The sequence below is a fragment of the Polypterus senegalus genome, chromosome 9 (assembly GCF_016835505.1).
Source record: "Polypterus senegalus isolate Bchr_013 chromosome 9, ASM1683550v1, whole genome shotgun sequence".
In the NCBI taxonomy this organism is placed as follows: Eukaryota; Metazoa; Chordata; class Cladistia; order Polypteriformes; family Polypteridae; genus Polypterus; species Polypterus senegalus.
The window spans coordinates 30,720,660-30,743,821 of NC_053162.1; positions in this window are offsets into that span (position 1 = coordinate 30,720,660).

The window sequence follows — 23,162 nt, forward strand, 5'->3', positions numbered from 1 at the left end:
TTTGATTGACTGTGGACCAGTCCTGTGTTAATAAAGAGGTCTGCTGTCCACAGACATACAGTAGTGATCAGGATTTAGTTCTTGACACTGACCTCACCTTAAAAGTTTTGGTTTCACATCAAAATAATGATATTTGGTTTACTATGATTTACAGATTAATGATCATTGCTTTGAAATTTTTAATGACACTTTTGTCTAAAGAACTTAACACTCAACACTTAAGAAGCAGAATAAGCAATCAAGTGCCAATAAAAGGTAAATTAATATTACTATTACCAGCTGTAGCAGTAGAGGTTCGGATCCACCTCTTGAACCCTCAGGTACCACTCCAAACACCAAGTAAAAGTCCAAGACTCTTTTATTCTTTTATAATACAGTGCACCAAGCACCTTCCCCTCTACACTATTCATACAATACTTAAGCAATAATCAAACAATCCACCTCTCCCAGACACTTAGCTACCCTTCCTCCCAGCTCAGCTCAGTGTCTGGGCTTTCCCAGAGTCCTTTCATACCCCCTGACCCGAAGGTGTTCCGGCCCAACAGTCCACAAGTCCTTATTCCTTCCAGGTCAGGGTAAATAGTCCATATCTTCACCCCGGAAGCACGTCATTTCTTCCTGTCACAGGATTATGACGCACTTCCAGGTTATAGGGCATATATGAGTCCACGAGCCTCCCTACAGTGACTCCTTGTGGTCCCCAAGGTATCCAGCAGGGCTGTGTAAAAAAAACTACAAAGTCCACGAGGCCCTGCTGGAACTCGGGGCACGTCCATGCTGTCGGGAGAGCTCCTCCTGGCGGCCTGGGGGTAAGGGCCGGAAACTCTTGCCGGACATCCATCACTCAGCTAACACTGATGAATTGCCTTAATTTATAGGAAATTACAAAATGAACAATTCTGCAGGTATTCAATGCAGAACACAATGCAGCATTTTAATTCTTTTCTCTACCACATGTTAATCATGGCAAGTAATCATAAGCTAAATGAACGCAAATGACCAATCAGTGTCAAGAGAGTGGGTCAACAGTAGGGGTAAGAGTTGTTACAGTCAAAAGTGTGTTCTAGACAATGTGCTTTCTTGATGCTGATTGGTTATTTGATTTTATTTAGTTCTGACATAATTAATGTGTGATAATGGGAAAAAAACGTAATGCTCACAAAACAGATTCCAAGTAAAAGGTAATAAGTTTGCCTTGCTTTTATTTAAGGCACAATCTAATTGAAATGAGTTAAATTAAAATTTACCTTTGTATTCCATTTCAAATTGATATAAGTATTGTGGAACATATTGATTTCTTTTTAATTACGATTCAAAAAATTGTGACAAGATTAATGTATTTCACATTTTCGATTTCATTGAATTTTGTAACAAAACCAAATATTTTCCTATAGTTATTGGTCATTTGGTTTTTCTTTTTTTTTTTTGCATATAGGCCGGTTACAACTGCAACATATTTTTTCATGAAGGGTCTATTTCAGGCCTTCGGGCAACTGACAATTGTCATAATCATTCCTCTACAGAATGTTTTGGAATTACTCAGAATTCATGCATATCCAGGTCCAAGGTGAGGAGAGCATCTTGAATTCACTTGAGACTGGGCATAGGGATAGCTTTGTGGCAGACAGCTTGCAACCTTAACTGTTGTTTCCTCTATACATTTCTTATATTCAAATATTTTCTACATTTCTACAGCGTCATTCTGGTAGTGTTTGAAAAAGTTTAAATAGTGTCACAGGAGGCTGGGGGACAGACCCAGCCGGGATGCCTGGAAGGACCGGATGAGGGCTTACGCCTCTTCCAAACCACGAGGGACCGGCCGCCCTGGTGCCGTTGGGGAGCACGGGAACTGAGCATGGAAGCTCAACCCTAAAGGGGCCCGTGGTCACTGCCAGGCCGCGCCACAGTGCCTGAGGAGCCCTGGCCCTCAGCAATTCCGCCAAATCCAGAAGTGCTGGGGGATGAAAAACCAGGGACACCCAGAGTGCTTCTGGGTGTGCAGCCGGTACTTCCACCACACTGGGGAGTGTCGGCGCAGGTTATCGGCAGTCACCTGGAGCTCGTCCGGGTGTGAATAAAAGGGGCCGCCATTCGTTGGCTGGAGTCAGGTGAGGAGAAGGACAGAGCTTGGTGAGAGGAGTGGAGACGGCCTGAAGAAGGCATTGACTAGAGGCCTGGACTTTTGGGGGAGTTGTTTTGGGGTTGTGTGTGCTCTGTACTTGAGAATGGAGAATAAACGTATGTTGGTGTTTGTACCATCGGTGTCCGCCTGTCTGTGTCTGGGCCACTTTCCACAATCTTAGGATTCTTTTGGAAATTCTAGATGATTTTTTTTTATTTCTCTGTCAGAGTATTTTAAAGGCTATCCACTGCAAGGCAGAGTCATCATTACCTTAAATTTTGATTGCTTTTTAAACATTTTTGAATGTGTACTGATGCACCTCCAAATACTTTGCAGGGGTTTCTTGGCCCCCTCCAAACTGACAGGTACTTGAAACACTCTTCCCCTTTCTTCTTCCTGTCATCTCAGGCCTCTTTAAATCGTGCCATCAGGATGTAATGATAGCAGTACGATCCAACCTTCTCTTATTATGACATTCTGCTGTCATCCTGTAGCTTCTGAATTTTAGACAGCCCCCCCTTACACTTTCTTGCACTGATATCCCTCTGGAATTTTCTTCTTTGGAATATCCAGTGATATTCAAGTTTATTGTTGCTGGTGGGCTATATTTGCCCACAATGTTTTCTGTGAAGTCTTTTCAGATATTCCAGTTATGACTTAAGTCATTTCAAACCTCTGTGGGTCTTTTCCTGCTTCTGTGCCATTTTGGTTATCGTTTTTGCTGCTGACATTTGTTTACCAACATATCAGCTGATTACAATATGAATTAGTTTTGAACTGTGCATTAAAGAGAGGTGTCTTGGCTTTTTTTGGCCCTGCGCACACACACACACACACACACACACACACTTACCCACATTCCTATTTTTCACAAGCTAGCCCAGTGCATTTGAAGTGACCCATTACATTCCAGATCTGGTCTAGTAAAGGTACCCACACACTGAATTGTATATTTGATGAGTAAAACCTTCATACTTTCCAATCTCTAAATTCTTCCCTTTTTCTTTAACATAGATCTGTTTTTAAAGCTTGTGGGGTTCCAATCTCTTCTGCCCATGCTTTCACTCCATTGTACAATTTCTCACTTACTCTGTCCCCTGGTCACAAACCAGTTGTCTACATTATGTGCAGTGCTTTGTGAGGTGTCGTATCAGTGTGTTTCTCTCCCTCCTTCAGTTTCATGGAGTTTGGTTCTTAAAAATGTCTCATGGGTATCAAGGAATTCTAACAAGCCTAGTTTAAAGTTGTCCACCAATTATATGTTATCCCGGTAAACGATATGCCGTGGGGATTGTCATCTAACCCAAACTGTCACTTTTGTTCCCTGAATAACTTTTGTCAGTTTATTTATATATTTTGAGACTGTGTTTAGTTTCTTACATCCACACTCTCTGTTAGCTGGTTCCCCACATTTCCCTACGTCTAAGGCTTTTCCTCACCACATTTGTCTGTTACCCAGCAAAGGCTAGTTGCATTAGGGACAATGGAAAGTTGCCTGTTAAATGTCAGCTAGGCTTCCTCCCCAGGCTAGGGTTCAAAGTATTGTTTTATGTCTTTTTTTCTTCAATTTTGAGTCATTGGGGGAATGCTAATGCTAAAGAAAAGGGCTTTTAAAGGTGGTGATAAGCATGAGCTGAAGTGCGTGCAGAAGGAACTCCGAGTCCAGCTCAGGGCGGCGAAAGAGCAGTACAGGAGAAAGCTTGAGCAGAAGTTGCAGAACAACAGCATGAAGGAAGTGTGGGATGGGATGAAGATTATCACTGGCTGCAGCTAGAAGCGGGGTGCCGCCATCGAGACAGACGTGGAGAGAGCAAACCAAATTAACAACATCTTTAATAGGTTTGATCACAGTAACCCACTCTCACCTCGGAGTACTGCATCCTCCAACCATCCTTCTGCTGATACCAGCATAGGTGAGACATCCCCACCCACAATTACAGCAGCCCAGGTGAGCAGAGAGCTGAAAAGACTGTGCCAGCAAAGCAGCGGGTCCAGATGGTGTATCGCCACGATTGCTGAAGGCCTGTGCGTTGGAACTGGGGAGTCTTCTACAGCGCATCTTCAACCTGAGCCTGGAACAGGGGAGAGTCCCAAGGCTTTGGAAAACATCTTGTATCACTCCTGTCCCAAAGGTATCATGTCCTAGTGAGCTGAATGACTTCCGGCCTGTTGCTCTGACGTCACATCTGATGAAGACCATGGAGCGGCTGCTTCACCACCTGAGGCCACAGGTCCGCCACGCCCTCGACCCTCTGCAGTTCGCATACCAGGAGAAGGTGGGAGCGGAGGATGCCATCATCTATATGCTTCATCGATCCCTCTCCCACCTGGACAGAGACAGTGGTGCTGTAAGAATTATGTTTTTGGACTTCTCTAGCGCCTTCAACACCATCCAACCTCTGCTCCTTAGGGATAAGCTGACTGAGATGGGAGTAGACTCACACCTGGTGGCATAGATCGTGAACTATCTTACAGACAGACCTCAATATGTGCGTCTTGGGAACTGCAGGTCTGACATTGTGTGCAGCAATACAGGAGCGCCGCAGGGGACTGTACTTTCTCCGGTCCTGTTCAATCTATATACATCAGACTTCCAATATGACTCGGAGTCCTGCCACGTGCAAAAGTTCGCTGATGACACTGCTATTGTGGGCTGCATCAGGAGTGGGCAGGAGGAGGAGTACAGAAAGTTAATCAAAGACTTTGTTAAATGTTGCGACTCAAACCACTTACACCTTAACACCAGCAAAACCAAGGAGCTGGTGGTGGATTTTAGGAGGCCTAGGCCCCTCATGGACCCTGTGATCATCAGAGGTGACTGTGTGCAGAGGGTGCAGACCTTTAAATATCTGGGAGTGCAGCTGGATGACAAATTGGACTGGACTGCCAATACTGATGCTCTATGTAAGAAAGGTCAAAGCAGACTATACTTTCTGAGAAGGTTGGCTTCCTTCAACATCTGCAGTAAGATGCTGTAGATGTTCTACCAGACGGTTGTGGTGAGTGCCCTCTTCTACGCAGTGGTGTGCTGGGGTGGCAGCATAAAGATGAAAGACGCCTCACACCTGGACAAACTTGTTAAGAAGGCAGGCTCCATTGTAGGATTAAAGTTGGACAGTTTAACATCTATGTCAGAGTGACGGGCACTAAGCAAACTCCTGTCAATCATAAATAATCCACTGCATCCACTTAACAGTGTCATCTCCAGGCAGAGGAGTAGCTTCAGTGACAGACTTTTGTCACCGTCTTGCTCCACTGACAGACTGAGGAGATCGTTCCTCCCCTACACTATGCGACTCTTCAATTCCACCCGGGGGAGTAAATGCTAACATTAATTTTATTTTAATTTTTTTCATTTTATTACTATTTAATTTAATATTGTTTCTTTGTATCAGTATACTGCTGCTGGATTATGTGAATTTCCCCTTGGGATTAATAAAGTATCTATCTATCTATCTATCTATCTATCTATCTATCTATCTATCTATCTATCTATCTATCTATCTATCTATCTATCTATCTATCTATCATATAGTGCCTTATCTATCTATCTATCTATCTATCTATCTATCTAATGTTACTTTTATTTATTGTCTCCTTTGCTTTCTATGGCTGTGCAGTGTTCCATGTGTTTTGTGGGTGGTCCCGAAGAGGCGGAGCCACCTGCCTATTGCCACCAGGAACTGCCCTCCACCCTATAAATGCAGAGGGTCTTCCACAGTTCCTGGCAGTTCATTGTGAATGCATTTGGGAGTTGGTGAGTTTACTTGTGTTTTTGGTTATCCTTTGATTAATTGGATTTCAGGGTTTTTGACCTTCTGCTGCATTTGTTGACTTTTCTTTAGATTCTGTGTTGGGATTTTGTTAGTTTTGGATTGCCTTGCTGGCCACTCCTTTATGCATTTTATGCTCTTCAGAGCTTCATAGTGAGACAGAGTAATTTTTGTGAAAATAAGCTTTTTATTTTGTCTGTTTGATAGTGGACATTTTTGGAGGTTTTTTGGACTCTTGTCCTTTGGGACTCTCAGTTCATAACACTGCTTTTGCCTCTTGATTCCTTTTTTCTCTTTCTGTCTGTAAGTCTGCCTTTTTAAATCTTATCCTTTTCGAAGTTGTCAGTGACAAGGATTAATAAGGCATCTGACCACAACCCTAATCCTTAGCTCTTCTTCTTCATCATGGGCTTGATTCTGTACTGTTCCCTCGCTTGCTGGTCATTGCGGTCTCCCAAATTTTTCCTGTTGTTACTCTTAGCTTTAATGCAGCAGGGTTGTCGTGGGTTGCGTTACGGGGTGACGGGGTAGGCACTGAGCATGGGGTTCTGCCTTATTATAATTCAAATCAGAATGGTGTTTGTCGCCCCCTTTAAAATGTTGGCTATGTAGAAAATGTGTATTAAAGTTCACAACAATATTTAAGATACAGTGTGATATATCATCCACAGTAAGGTTCAGATGTGCTGTTTTTGGGCAATGGATACGGTACAAGGTTTTTGCTCATCCTCCTGCTAGCAGTAAAGTCATGATATCTGAGGTTAGAAAATCACTGTAGTAGAGCTTTAAAAAATCAGAAAGTTGAGAGGCTTCTGTAGGTTAAGGTTAAGTTTGTTCTTGTCCATTCTTTATTATATGTCATTTTAATTTTTTTAGAGGTGCTTGAAATTTTTGGAAGGGACCATCCAAACACTGATAAAAGAGACAGATTGTCTGGAATGTGAATTGAAGACGCATCAGCAGTCACATTGCATGAGGATCAGAATGCCTAACCTTAGTTTTAAACAGTAAAGAAAATGGTTGAAACCGAGGGCATCCGTATTTTAAAGTCCTTAACATGCAAGCATCTCATCTCTCTACAGCTCTTAGTATGCATGCATTGAATGCCACATCCATATAAACTGAAGCACCGCTCCCCCCCAGCCATGCATTCCAGTCACACACCTCGATCTGAAAACTGACAGGATAGCAGCCAAGCTGAAATCCCTCTTGAGCCATTTTTTTCCCCTTCCTCTACTGAATAGACTCTTTCTGAAAAACTTCATTAATATTTTTGTACAGTCGCACCTCTATTCGTTCCCTGAACTTCCTGTTTAAATCTAAACATACTGAGCATACAGAAAGACGTTTGAGATTTCTCCTGTTTACTTCCCCAACCAGCATACCTCTTAGGAAGGAGTTTGTACTTAAAGCCATAAATGCTGTGTAGTGCCATACATCACAGAGTAAGCCATCAAAGAGTTTCATTTGAACAGCTAGGATGAAAGACTTGGGCTGTTAACCCTTTCTCAGCTGTAATATTTCCAATGTATCAATGTGTATGTTTCAAAGTGGCTGTTGGCTTTGGATAGGTAAGTAAGGCACGGATTTGGGAGATGTCCTCACAACGAGCTGTTTCAGGTTCACCTGAGGACTGAGTTGGGGTGGGCGCAGTGTGATTAAGGTCTCAGAGGGCAGAGATCACTTCAAGGTTCTGTGTATGTGCTGCGGAAGGAATTCTTCACACTTTATATACTCTAAGCCAGAGGTTCCCAAACTCGGTCCTGGAGACCAACTCTGGCTGCAGGTTTTTGTTCCAACTAGATTTACAATCGGTGATAATAATCAATATCAGCTGATCTCATTGAATTAGCTGGTCTTTTTGACTCTTCTCTTATTCTCCATTCAGAAAAACACAACAGTATGGTTTTTACATTTATAAGACATTTAGAAATATGTCCATTTTTTTCTAAAGCTATACATACTTAACTATCTTTTGTTGTTTTCCTCTTATTTTCCCCTTTTCCTGTGTAGTTTGCGCCCTTCATTTAACCCTAATAGTGACAATTAGCAACCAGCACAGCAGACACCCGGGGTGATGAAAGCAACGAAGACTTCAGTGTCAGACCCGCTAATTAGTAAATAATAAATGAAATAACCAGAACATCTGAAAAAGCAGAATGAAAAGTAGGTTGAAAATAATAGAAACGACTGAAAAACTACACATTCCCCATATAACTGCTTATTACATTTTAATAAAAAACTTCCAGACTTTGTTTGTAATTTCTGACTCCAAAATACAGAAACTGGGAAATAATGACTCACTTAATTAGGTTAAGAGTCCAATGGAAAATGGAAGTTTGTTGGAACAAAAACCTGCAGCCATAGTGGGTCCCCAGGATCGAGTTTGGGAACCACGGCTCTAAGCCATTTATTAAAAATCATAACCCTCTTTGCTATAAGTATGCAGACCTTTAATTTAGTACTTTGTGGAAGGCACTTTGGCAGCAATCACAGCTTCAAGTCTTCCTGGGTCTCTACAAGCAGTTTTTATCCCTTTTTACTGGCAGATCTTCCCATACTCCATTAGAACGGATGGGATGCATCTGTAAATTCTTGTTTTCAGGCCTCTCCACAGATTTTCTATAGGATTTAAGTCTGGGCTTTGGCTGGGCCGCTCAAAGGGACACTGAGACTTGTCCAAAAGCCACTCTAGAATTGCCTCGGTTATTATCTTGCTTTAAGGTGAAAGGTCAAATGCATCTTTTAATAAAAGGTATAAATCCCAGAAAATCTTTGAGGGAGACATTTCTTCTATGTCAGTCACTTTAAGGGAAAAAAACACATTGTTTAAGAAGAGCTCAGAATCATAATCTGTCACACCAATCAATGTTGTCCATTTAAAATCTTAGTTAAAGATAGCACTAACTCATTTTTGTATTATCTCAAAATGTCCAGAAGGAGATTTTTCTGATTCTGCAAAATGAGTAGAAATTAATTTCATGATATCTTGAAATGAACAGTGTTAGGATTATACTGGAGCCTTGGGCCATTCTTTTCCTCTCCTAAATTTTCTCACATTTCCTCAGAATTTGATAAACGCTTTCCAATTATTTAAAAAGAGTCAAGGCCTAAAATGCAAGAGGGGGACCAAATAACAAAGCAGAATTTTGTATTACAATCAAAATAAAGGAAGACATGATTTCAGAAAAGGTCTAGAGTTCACAAAATTTTAACTCTAAAAGGCAATCCAAATGAAAAACACATTGGAGCCCCAAAGAAAAATAAAATCAGAAACCAAGGACAAAGCAAAATATCCAAAAACCAAAAGAAACAAAATCAAGAACTTCCAAAAATGTAAAGATGGATTCAAAAAAGAGGAGCTGAACAACACAAGAAGAAGCTAGTTTGTTAATGCTGAGTTATCTTAAGGCGCTTTTCCACTGCATAGTACGGCACAGCACGGTTCAGTACAGCTCACCTTGGTTCGGCTCAGTTCGGCTCGGTTTGCGTTTCGACTGCAGTTTAGTACCGCTTTAGAGTGGGCGGGATTATTCACGTGTCGTTATAGTTGCGCCGCCTCTACTGCCGTGACACCGTGGAAGTTTTACAACAACACGCAGACAACGACAACACTTTAGCTTGACGACGCACAAGGGTAAGCATCTAAAAAAAGCACATCACTAGCTAACTTTTATCACTGTTGCAAAGCATAAAATGAACTTAACTGCCAGTGTAACATTAAAATGCTGATTCTGTATATTACAGATCTTCCACATTTTGCAAAAAGTCGCAACAGACCATCTGTTTGGACATTTAACCGTGCTTCAGAGTGGTGGGATGTGATTGTTCCCGGTTTTACAAACACTCAGTGGCTGGAGAACTTTAATGTCTGAAGAAACATTCATCTACTTGGAGAGATGGGACACAAACTTCCGCGTGTGTGTACCTTTAAAGAAAAGAATAGCCAGTGACGCAGTAATGACGATTTTCTTCGGCCAATCAGTGACCAGCAGAGTTTACATGTCACATTTTGGTAACGGTTCGGTGCGCTTGGAACCTCAGCTGAGGTGGTACTAAAAAAAGGACCAGGTACCAGGTACTGTTCCCAGTGGAAAACCCCCCAAAAGTGAGCTGAACTGAACCGTGTCGTGCCGTACTATGCAGTGGAAAAGTGCCATTAGACCTTTAAAAAAGGCCAAAGGCAATCACAAGTGCTGCATCAGGGGACTTGCCCCCTTTGGCTCAAAATATAAAAAGCAAGGACAGTAACAAGCTAAATGAACATACTGTACACAGCAGTAATATAGTAATTCAGAAACCAAAGCACACCATATTAAAAATATCAAACAAAAACCATAACAAATACATTAGCATATAAAAATAACTAAAATAACAGAGCAAACAAGCTTGGGGATGGACCCTTGGTTCAACTTTTCAAGAAAGGTAATCTTCCGAATGGCGATGTAATGACATTACTAATTAAATAATACACACAAGTCATACTAAACATGCTCAGAAGCAGATAGTAAAATGTGAAAATACACAACACATCAGGATTTCATGTGTATTCTTAATAGAAATTATTTTTGAAATACCTTGAAAAGACAGTAATAACCTGTGGTGAGTTGGTGCCCTGCCCGGGGTTTGTTTCCTGCCTTGCGTCCTGTGTTGGCTGGGATTGGCTCCAGCAGACCCCCGTGACCCTGTACTTAGGATATAGTAAATTGGATAATGGATGGATGGATGGGAAGACAGTAATAACTTGAAATAGCCAAAAATAATTTTCCACTTTTCAAAATATGGACATGAGTTTCTTGTCAAAACACTTCAATAAGGACAGGAGGTAAAATATTTGAAAACCTAGAATGTGTAAAATGTATTTTCTGAAATGACCAGGAGGATATTTTTGGAAAACACTGAAAATAGACAGGACATGATTTTGAAAATAATTTAAACGATATCACAGAATGAGCAAGAAATTGTTTTGAGACGTCACAAAATGTGTGTTCAGCCATGTAGAATCCTTTACTGTATATTTGAAAATACATTTTAAGAACATCTCAAGATGTTTTGGCCAGCACAGTATTGGTCATCTGTAGAGTCATTTTGAAGACTATGCGCAACCTCAGACTCATTTCTCAAATACAATTTACAATACAATATAATTTATTTCTTGTGTAGCCCAAAATCACACAAGATGTGCCGCAATGGGCTTTAGCAGGCCCTCTCTTTTGACAGCCCCCCAGCCTTGACTCTCTAAGAAGGCGAGAAGGAAAAACTCCCAAAAAACCATTGTAGGGAAAAAAATGGAAGAAACCTTGGGAAAGGCAGTTCAAAAAGAGACCCCTTTCCAAGTAGCAGTGGGTGTCAAAAAAAGGGGGGCAATACAATACACAGAACAGAACACAAGTCATCCTCGATACAATATAATAGTAAAATAAAAATATTACAAGTACAGAGCAGAATTTAACAGTAGATGATGTCACATAATATGATTTGGATTTAAATAGAAATAAAATATTGTGTACTGTTTTTAACCTTTAGTGAGACACCACTGCACTACTAATGGCCATTTTCCAGGATCCAGCCTGTATTTGAAGGTAGAAGCTGAGGGGCAGTAAGCATCCATGTAGCCTTACAAACAGGATTTAAAATGCAATAGAAATGCCAATATTACTGAAACAAAGAACAATGTCTAGTGAGCTCTTGGAAATAGCAAAACAGAATAAAATATCTGTTAGAGTACTCGTTGTTTTGCAAAACCCATATTAATAATGTGCTGTCACTATGAAGACAGTGCTACACTGAAGAGGTTTGCAGCATAAAGAGTAAAGGTCAGCTATTCTGTGGAAAAGAATTACATAAGTAGTGTGTAAGTGTGGGGAGAGGGAGGAAGGGAAGGCCCAGATCACTAAATATTTCAATTAAACCCTTTTTACAAATTCCACAAAAAGTCAAGTTCTGTTGTTTCATGAGCTCTGGAATGGAAAATGTTACTCAGTAGCAGGCCAGTGTGACTAAGACAAAAGCAATTTTATAAAAGGTCATTGCAGATTCAAGACCTGCATTTGTGGAGCTTTTATTATGCGTACTGAACTGTCTGCTGTCACATAAGCCTGCATACCCAGTAAGAACTCTGACCTGAGACAGGTTCAATCGACTGACCACTTCCGGCTGCCCACATGTGTTCTGGGTGCAAATTTTATTTTGCACCAATGACGCTTACTGTACCCAAGCTACTCATTTTCTGGCTGCTTGACGTGGCCAGTTAGCCCAAGTAAGTCAAGCTAAAATATATAATCAAAGCAGGTCAGTGAGTGCAGCAGTTTGTTTTTCAACACGCTTTTGCTTACATTCCCCCTTTTCTCCTTGCCCTCAGATATCATGCTATGAATCTGTAGCTGCTGATTTTTTTTTTCTCTTTCTTTTTCTCCTTAAGAAAGTAAAGTTCTGTTCTTTATGCCTTCTCATTTCTCTAAGGGGGTGCACCATTGAAGACTCATGAATGGACAGTTTGTCCTGCTGGTTTTGATCCGGGAGAGTCCTGTGGGGATACACACGTCAGCAGCTGGCCACCTTTCACAAACCTCTGGCCGAGGGATGAATCCCTCATTTATTCGGCGCACTCCTGGAGCAGCTGTGTTAAACAGCAGGAGCTCTCCGCAAACTTACACTGTGCTGATACATCTAACAGACATACAGCGCTCGTCTCATCCCCTCCCAAACCTCAGGCAGGGTGTCCTTGCTTTTAACTTGGTCACATATTGCCCTCGGCCTCTTTGTACACATATCTGACACATTTGAGACCCACCCTAGGCAGTGCCCTGTGTATATAAATAGAGCCTTGAAAGAAATTAAGCCACTAAACAACCCACAGGGCATGAAGGGACTCCCTGGATCTTGTCATGGCTATGAATTTCACATCAAGGGCCAGTACACCAAGATACTGAGATTCCTTGCTGTTGGGTCATTTTCCAAAGGTGTAAATCCTGGAGACATTGGGGAGGAATGAAGCTAAAAGAATGATTATCACAGCAAGTGGAAACATGAAGAAACACCAAATAATTATAAAGCTTCAAGATAAAACTGAAACACAAGGCTGTGGCAAGGATGGCTCAATAGCCTCAAAGTACATGAAAGAGCACAAGATAAAAGACAGAAGGGAACATTGAATTGTGTCCTGTCTAATACATCTTGTTTACATGTAATTTATGGCAGCTCTTTTGGCTATCCCTTGTCATTAATGTGATTCACCAAGTGACATCCCAGACATGTATCTTTGGTTGACTGGTGGCCCTAAAAAGAGGCGGCCCCAAATAAATAAATGTCACTTTGGCTTCTGTGTTTTGCCAAGTGCTAGGCAGGCTCTGGTAGAATACACAGGTTCAAAAATCTGAGGATTTTTATGATTAAGAAAAGGAGAAAATATATTTACTGTATTTACATTCCTGTGGACAAATAACAACAAAAATAATTTGATTTGTTCATTGTCATCACTTGAATGTCCATCCTCAATCACCACACACCACTATAAGACACTTTACCAGTACATTAATCACCTCCAAAGGACACAAAAGTGCTGCAGTCCCATAGACCAGCTGTCTCTGTGGAGCTTGCATGTCCTCCCTGTTTTCTGTGAATAAACACATTTCTCTCACATTCCAAGGAGTGTTTTAGGCTGGCTGGCCTCCCTAGAAAAACCTGGTGTGAGTTTGGTGTTTCTTGCCATGGACTGGTGTCTCATCCAGAGATTGTATCTTCCTTCAGGGAAAAAGCAGTAAAATTTACTGTAACCACTTAATCCAACTGGAATGCTGGGAAGAGCAAAGTGTCTGAGACATATTACTTTGATGCTTGCACCTTTATTCTTGTATGTTTTACAACTTGTTTTGTAAGTTGCCTTGAATAAAGGTGTCTTCTAAATAATAATAATAATAATAATAATAATAATATGTATGTATGTATATGTGTATGTAATACACACATATATATATTAGGCCCCTGCTCGCTTTGCTCGCCAACCCCCCTGGCCTGCGCTACACGCCAGCCACTTCAAGGCTCTGCCACTCGTGTTGTGAAGAGGGGGACCCCAAAGAGACGCGGTCGCTCCTCCAAAACCCCCTCTAAAACAGTGATACAATGGGAAACAAATACCATTTTTTTTACCTTCTTCTTTTTGTCGATCAGCTGCTGGATAGCTGCTGTGCTGTGTGATCTGCATCTCACACGTCGCTTCGAATATTTAAAAGCCTGTACAGCAGCTGTCTTTGTCTTTTATTTCCTTCCCTGGGTGTGGTTAAATGTCTTGGCACAAAGACTCGTCTCACAGGACTGAGTTCTTGATATTTTATACAAAGTAGTTTATATTTCAGAATAACAATGTGAAAATCTAACAACATCACATTAAAGTTTGCTAAAATCTGAAAAGAATGAAATCTAACATATATATGTAGGTTTTAAAATAATCCCGATTTAAAGCATGACAAAAAAAAAGACATAAAAACGTCACATAAAATCATTGCATTTTTAGGCTTACGATTTTAGAGATAGATAGATAGATAGATAGATAGATAGATAGATAGATAGATAGATAGATAGATAGTGTCACAAAAGCGAGATATAGACAGATAAAGGTTTAGGGCAGCCACCCGTGTAATCTGGTATCCTGGCTGCAAAAGTCGTTTTCGTCAAAATAACCAGCACTGAAGTGCATACAACGGAGTCCAAAACAAGACTGAGGAAAAAGGGAAATGGGAAGACAGGAAGTGAGGTCATAAGGATCGAGCACGTGGTCTTCAACCATTGGATCACAGCTGGATGTGACATCAGAGGGGCCGGAGCTGGTGAGGTCGACTTCCATTGGCTTGGTCCCGGAAGTGATGTCAAGAGAGCCAGGTGGAATCCCCCGGGAATGGTCTACAGGCACAGGAGAAAAAGAGTCAGTGTACTCTGCCACATCCCGGCATGCCTCCAAACTGTCTTCACTCAAGCCCTTTAGCTGCCTCCCATGCGCACGTGTGTGACAATAGATAGATATGAAAGGCACTATAAGATAGATAGATAGATATATTGATACTAATATTAATCCCAAGGGGAAATTCACATACTCCAGCAACAGCATAAAAAGTGATAAGAATACAGATAAAACAGACAATAACTTTGTATAATGTTAACGTTTACCCCGGGGGTGGAATTAAAGAGTCTCATAGTGTGGGGGAGGAACGATCTCCTCAGTCTGTCAGTGGAGCAGGACGGTGACAGCACTCTGTCGCTGAAGCTGCTGCTCTGTCTGGAGATGATCCTGTTCAGTGGACTCAGTGGATTCTCCATGATTGACAGGAGCCTGCTCAGTGCCCGTCGCTCTGCCACGGATGTCAAACTGTTCAGCTCCATGCCGACAATAGAGCCTGCCTTCCTCACCAGTTTGCCCAGGCGTGAGGCGTCTTTCTTCTTTATGCTGCCTCTGCAGCAGACCACCGCTTAGAAGTATACCAGTAACGGCAGACTGCATGATAACGTGCAGTGAATACACTTGACTTGATCATTCCCAGTTTTCATCCTCTTTCTCTGTACGTTTAGTACTCGTTTGCTCAGAGGCTGATGCACTTGCTGCTTCCTGAGCAACTCTTCTTTTCTCCACCCTAGCGGCCCGCTGCTTCTCTTCTTCTGTCGACATCTTTTCGCGTTAAAACTGATTAAGTTTGTTTTTGTGTTGCAATTACTTAGTTCGTTTTCTTTAATTCTTCACTTAAGCTGGCACTTAAGTCTTCAATCTGCCTCAAGAATGATTTAAGATATGAAGAGGTAGGGGAAGTGACAGCGAAGGTGGTAGGGATGAGAATGGCACCTGTGTGTATGCAATACATTCTACAATAAAATTAAAAAAAAAATAAAAACAGGAATAAACTTGGAGGTCAATCATCACCCCGAAAGCGGATAGTAGACGTCACGTATTATATGTGTACCAAATTTCAGGTCAATAGGTCAAACTGTTTGTGAGCTACAGGAGATTTAAAATCCTGGACAGACAAATGAACAGCCACAGTAGCATATTATATATAAAGATAGAGCAGATAAGCCTATTATAGATAGATAGATAGATATTCCACTATGTTGGTTACCAATACACATCTAAATTATGATTTAACCAGATGGTACAGTTTGCAATAAATCCTTTGGCCAGCACTGTTACATTCTTTCAAGTACTTTCCTTCCAGTGTATTGGAACGCCTCCATCATGTGCATTTTCAGTTGTTTTAGTATGGATAGTCCCACTTTAATAAACAAATGTGAAAGCACTTGTGTGGATGGAGATAGTTTTCATTTAGGTTTTTCAAAGAAGTATCAGGCGTGCTAATTGACAATATTCTTGACATAGTAAATTCGTCATTAGATACGGGGGTCTTCCCAGACTGTCTTAAGACTGCTGTAGTTAAACCCCTGCTCAAGAAAAATAATCTTGACCCCTCTGCTTTTGAAAATTTTAGACCCATCTCTAACCTGCCCTTCTTAAGTAAAATTCTAGAGAAGGCAGTCATTATGCAGTTAAATGACCACCTCAATAAACCTGCTATTCTAGATAAATTTCAGTCAGGTTTTAGAACAAATCACAGTACAGAAACTGCACTCGTTAAAGTAGTAAATGACTTGCGGGTAAATGCAGACAGAGGCTGTTTATCTGTTCTCATCCTCTTAGATCTGAGTGCTGCATTTGACACCATTGATCACAATATTCTTAGAAATCGCCTTAGTCAATGGATGGGCCTCTCTGGCAGTGTCTTAAATTGGTTGGAATCCTACCTGGCAGGGAGAAAATTCTGGTAATCACATCTCAAAGACACATGATATCCGATATGGTGTTCCACAAGGCTCTATCCTGGGTCCGCTGCTCTTCTCAATCTACATGCTTCCGTTAGGTCAGATCATCTCAGAGCAGAACGTGAGCTACCACAGCTATGCTGATGACATACAGCTGTACTTATCTATAGCACCTGATGACCCCGATTCTCTCGATTCACTAACACAATGTCTGACTGGTATTTCTGAATGGATGAATAGTAATTTTCTCAAACTAAATAAAGAGAAAACTGAAATTTTAGTAATTGGCAATAATGGATTCAATGAGGTTATCAGAAATAAACTTGATGCATTAGGATTAAAAGTTAAGACGGAAGTAAAAAATTTAGGGGTAACTGTTGACTGTAATCTGAATTTTAAATCGCATATTCATCAGACCACTAGGACAGCATTTTTTCACTTAAGAAACATAGCAAAAGTTAGACCTCTTATATCATTGAAAGATGCTGAGAAATTAATTCACGCTTTTGTTTTCAGCAGACTAGATAACTGTAATGCACTCTTCTCAGGACTGCCCAAAAAAGACATAAATCACTTGCAACGAGTGCAGAATGCAGCTGCTAGAATCCTAACTGGGAAAAGAAAATCCGAACACATTTCTCCAGTTTTGATGTCACTACACTGGTTACCTGTGTCATTTAGGATTGACTTTAAAATACTGCTTATGGTTTATAAAGCCTTAAATAATCGCGGTCCATCTTATATATCGGAATGTCTGACACCTTATATTCCAAATCGTAACCTTAGATCCTCAAATGAGTGTCTCCTTAGAATTCCAAAAGCTAAACTTAAAAGAAGTGGTGAGGCGGCCTTCTGCTGTTATGCACCTAAAATCTGGAATAGCCTGCCAATAGGAATTTGCCAGGCTAATACAGTGGAGCACTTTAAAACACTGCTGAAAACACATTACTTTAACATGGCCTTCTCATAACTTCACTTTATCTTAATCCTGATACTCTGTATATTCAATTCTTCATAATAACTATTCATAGTGGCTCCAAAATCCATACTGACCCCTACTCTCTCTTCTGTTTCTTTTTCTGGTTTCTTCGTGGTGGCGGCCTGCGCCACCACCACCTACTCAAAGCATCATGATGCTCCAACAATGATGGACTGAAAGCCAGAAGTCTACGTGACCATCATCATCAGGTCCTTCCATGAAAACCCTAAATACAAAGAGGACTGTTTGACTTATGTTAGGTAGATTGCCCAGAGGGGACTGGGTGGTCTTTTGGCCTGGAACCCCTGCAGATTTTATTTTTTCTCTCCAGCCGTCAGGAGTTTTTTTGTTTTTTCTGTCCACCCTGGCCATCGGACCTTACTTATTCTATGTTAATTAATGTTGACTTATTTTTATTTTTTATTGTGTCTTCTAATTTTCTATTCTTCATTTTGTAAAGCACTTTGAGCTACATTTTTTTTGTATGGAAATGTGCTATATAAATAAATGTTGTTGTTGTTTGAAACTTTGTTTTTTAATGAAAATCTAGTAGATCTCAGTCAATTATAGTGGTAAATAAAGAATGTACAAGTATGAGTAAATGTGTGTGTGTGTGTTTGTGCATGTGTGTCTGAGCCAGTCCTGCAATCAACTAGTCTCCCCTTAAGTGGATTGAGTGTTTTTCTGCCTTTCACTTGATGCTGTATAACAAAATCGAAAGAAAGCCACAGAAAGATTTGGTGCAGCCACCTGTATATTATTCCCTGGCTGCAAAATTGTTTAAAGGTTTGTACTGATGTGTACAGATTAGAGTCCAGAACAGAACTGAGGAGATGGAGGAAAGGTGGCGGCTTTAAAGGCCAGTATAGGAAGTGACAGCAAAGGGGCAGGACGGTCTTCATCCATAGGCTCGCACCAGGAAGTGATGTTGAAGAGGCCGGAACCAGGAATGACATCATCAGGAACTGGTGGAATTTCCCATTAACACTCTACAGAAAAGCGAGAAAAAGAGTCCATGCACTCTGCTACCTCCAGGTCTGATTCAGAAATACTCTCATTCTAGCCGTTCAGCTGCCTTCCATGTGCACGTGTGTGACAAGGGTCTGGGCTGAGGGGGGGCCTTATCTCTAAGGATAGGGATCTGCACTGGCAATCAGAAGGTTGCCGGTTCAAATCCCGTAAATGCCAAAAGGGACAATGCTCTGTTGGGCCCTTCAGCAAGGCCCTTAACCTGCAATTGCTGAGCGCGTATTATTATTATTATTATTATCATTATCACAAACATGTGCATGGGAGGCAGCTAAAGGGCTTGAATGAAAGTAATTTTGAGCCAGACTGGGAGGCAGCAGGGTGCACTGACTCTTTTTCCCTATTACTCCTAGTTCCAGCATGTGCTTGATCTCAGGTTTCACTTCAGCTTTTTTTGCCTCGGGAAGACGATATGGCCGTCCCCAAACTATAACCCCAGGTTTTGTCACAATGTCATGCATAACCAGTGAGGTCCTTCTGGGTTTTTCACTCACTACCTCCAGGATGGATAGGATAACCGTTTCCAGCTCTCATCGCTGTCTGGGGCTTAAATCTGCACCAAAGTTAAGGTTGTTCATGTGAGCAAAGAGTGAGTGGGGTTATCATGTAAACCTGCTGAAACCATGGAAGGACAGGGATCCCAATCCCTCCTCCGGTCAGCCCCGCTCACTCTTTCCTCACACGAACAACCTTAACTTCATTCATCATCGAGGTTCTCTTCACGCCAACGCCAATTGCTCTTTCTTAGGTTCATGACCTCTCGGTCAAGAACACCCAACCCAAAAGGGTCTGGGCTTCCTTGTCACACACGTACAAATGGGAGGCAGCTAAAGGGCTTGAATGAGAGTAATTCCGAGCCAGACCGGGAGGTAGCAGAGTGCACTAACTGATTTTGTCACTTTCTGTAGACCGTTCACAGGAAATTCCACCTGGCCCTGATGACGTCATTTCTGGTTCTGGCCCCTTCAACGTCACTTCCGGGTATGGTGGAATTTCCTGTGAACGGTCTACAGAAAGCAAGAAAAAGAGTCAGTGCATTCTGCTACCTCCCGGTCTGGCTCGGAATTACTCTCATTCAAGCCCTTTAGCTGCCTCCCATGCGCACGTGTGTGACAGCTATTAAACTAAACTTTGGGTTGCACAGCCGTGAGCAGTAATTAAGCAGGTCTGAAAGGAAAAGATGAATTTCCTCCTACAGTTACTAGGAGGACTGTGTGGCTATCATTTCATACCATTATTCAGACCATGTGCACATTCAGTTTATTATTTTATTTTCCAGGAAGACATTTGCAGGCTCCATCTAAAGTCTTAACCTTTCATTTCAATGACCTTGTATTGTACTTGGTTGCTTTGAACTGAACATTTGTACTCCTTATAAAGTGACTTGTGAGGTTGACTGCTTCAAATGTTGCTATACAGAATGTTACTTGCAGGGAAAAAGTGTCTTGACGCAGTACTTTGTAACCTCATCTTGCTTGACACTTTTTCATTGATATCTAGAATAGTTAAATATGCTCCAATACACTTAGGTATCCATTTTAGTGCATTGAAGAATGGCTTTGTCAGTTAATAGTTAAAATAAATATTTTACTCAACATAAAGTAAAAGATACTGTGATATTTTTTTCAAAACACATTTTGTGGTGTAGTCCAGAACTCAGAAGAAATCTATCTCTACCTTAGGAAATAGCACAAGGGCTTTTTGTAAATAAAAACAAGGAAGGCATTGCAGAGGGAGAAAACAAATCCTGTGCCAATCGTCCTCTGTCATGGATGACTGCCCATTTACTGAACCTTGGCTTCCAACAACATAATGCTACCCGCACTCCTTTTAACCTTCAGTCTCCTGCTCCTTTTGTGGTCATCCTTCTTCCTGCCAGTGAACTCTCATTTATTTTCCTCTCATTTCTGGGTTCAGTGATGATCTGGCAGAGTAGAAATGTATACCCAATATGGTGTTTACTTCTGGGACTTCCAAGTTTTCCCTGAAAACAAAAGCAACATCAGAGAACTAACCAGATCTACTGGTCCCATCAGTTTATCCATTCTATCATCCAATCAGCCATCTATCAGTTTTTTCAACCTTGTTTGCTCATTACAGAGTGTCACACATGTAAGACTGGAGATCATCTTCCGGGCTCAACTGAAGAAAGTGATCCCACTCCAGGACCAGAGTGGGTGCTGTTGCTGACAGTATCTTGTCTTTCTCTTACACCTCTGAGAAGACACTCAGTGAGGGCATTCAACCCCAACAGTGATACCTAGAGTAGGCCCTTCCCCTTCCATTTGGGTCTGCATCAAAGGGTATGTTCATGTAAGATGACATCTCATTTTAGAATCAGGAGTCAAAATGGAATGAGCCCCCATGTGAAATCCACAAGCTAACTGCAAAAAACAAGAGAAGTCTATGTGGGCTGCTTTTGGTCAGGTTTTTGTTTTTTTGGGATACTCTTCACTGTTTTGCTTTTGTTTGGTGAAATTAAACAGGACTACAGGGTCTTTCTGTTTCACTCTGGTTCCCTAGTGTCAATAACATGAGTCAAGGTAGGAGTGAATCCAGTCCCATCTACATTAGGAACAAGGTCCACTGGAGGTCAGACTGGAGCACGCACCTACAACACCCTACCTCTGAGTCATCATTCAGCCAAACCTACATGTGTCTCTGGGAAAACCAAATTCAATGACATAAATCTTGATTGCTAAAATTGTCAGGCCTGAAGTACACCTATGACATCAAAAAGTTATTAAAGGTTGAGTATAAATTCAATTTTCTTTTTTCTGTTTTTACACAAGTGCCTCAAAATGTGATCACCCTTGCACCCATACATCTACATACACAGAACGTAACAAGTTTGATAAACAAGACGAAACCGTTTGGTCCATCAAGCTTCTCTGGCTACTTAATAGCTACTGTATGTGGTACTAATATCTGACTGACATATTGTTAAATGATTTCTACTTCAACTACATCACTCGGTAGTTTGGAGAAGTGCTTCCTGGCTTCAGTCTTAACTACACTTCGGCTTCATTTCAGATGGTGTTCTTGGGTATGTGAATTCTGCTGGATCAGCTGTATCGATACTTTTGAAAATTTTCACTTAATAATAATAATAATAATATCCATTCATCCATCCTCTTCTGCTTATCCTAGATCAGATCGCGGGGGCAGCAGCTTGATCAGTGATGCCCAGACTTCCATCTCCTTGGCCACTTGTTCTAGCTCTTCCAGGAGAATCCCAAGGCGTTCCCAGGCCAGCCGGGAGACATAGTCCCTCCAGCATGTCCTGGGTCTTCCCCGTGGGCCTCCTCCCAGTTAGACGTGCCCGGACCACCTCACCAGGGAGGCGTCCAGGAGGCATCCTGATCAGATGCCCGAGCCACCTCATCTGACTCCTCTCAATGTGGAGGAGCAGCGGCTTTACTCTGAGCCCCTCCCGGATGACTGAGCTTCTGACCCTATCTTTAAGGGAAAGCCCAGACACCCTGCGGAGGAAACTCATTTCAGCTGCTTGTATTCGCGATCTCGTTCTTTCGGTCACTACCCATAGCTCATGACCATAGGTGAGGGTAGGAACGTGACCAGTAAATTGAGAGCTTTGCCTTACATCTCAGCTCCTTTTTCACCACGACAGACTGATGCAGAGCCCGCATCACTGCGGACGCCGCAACGATCCGCCTGTCGAGCTCACGCTCCATTCTTCCTTCACTCGTGAACAAGACCCCGAGATACTTGAACTCCTCCACTTGGGGCAGGATCTTGCTGCCAACCCTGAGAGGGCACTCCACCCTTTTTCGGTTGAGGACCATTGTCTATAATAATAATAATAATAATAATATAATAATAATAATAGGTTATAATTATGTAGTGCCTTTCATACACTCAAGGACACTTTACAAATCAATAAACACATTAACAAGACAGTAGAAATTACATACAAGAAAATGAATAATAGTTAGGCCTTAGTGTAACCTTCCTCCAGATGAGGCTTGATAGTGCCACCTAGTTTTGAGCATATTGTTCCTTGATTGGTATTTGGCAGGTTTTATAATGTAAGCTAATATTTGAATTGCTTCTGTACATTAAGAATTTTACAGTACTGTACTTGTGAGAGTACTACTACTACATGATTACTTGTACACACTTTGAAAATGGCACAGACATCCGGCTATTAAGATTTTGTTGTTATTTGTTTTTTGTTTGTTTGTTTATTTTAATTTACAACATCAGTTTTAAAGAAACCATAAGAAAAAAAAAACATGCAGAGTGGTGAAAAAGCTCACCCTTTCCAGATATCTTAACTGACGGCTAATTCTCCCTACAGAAAATGTGTATTTTGGATTCCCTAGCTCTACCTCTCTGTTTTACTCAGCTCCCATCTAACCCTGTGCCAAAGACGATGTTTCTTAAAACTTTTAGAGCTCAGTGCACTAATTATTTGTTGCTTTGACCCGTGACTGGT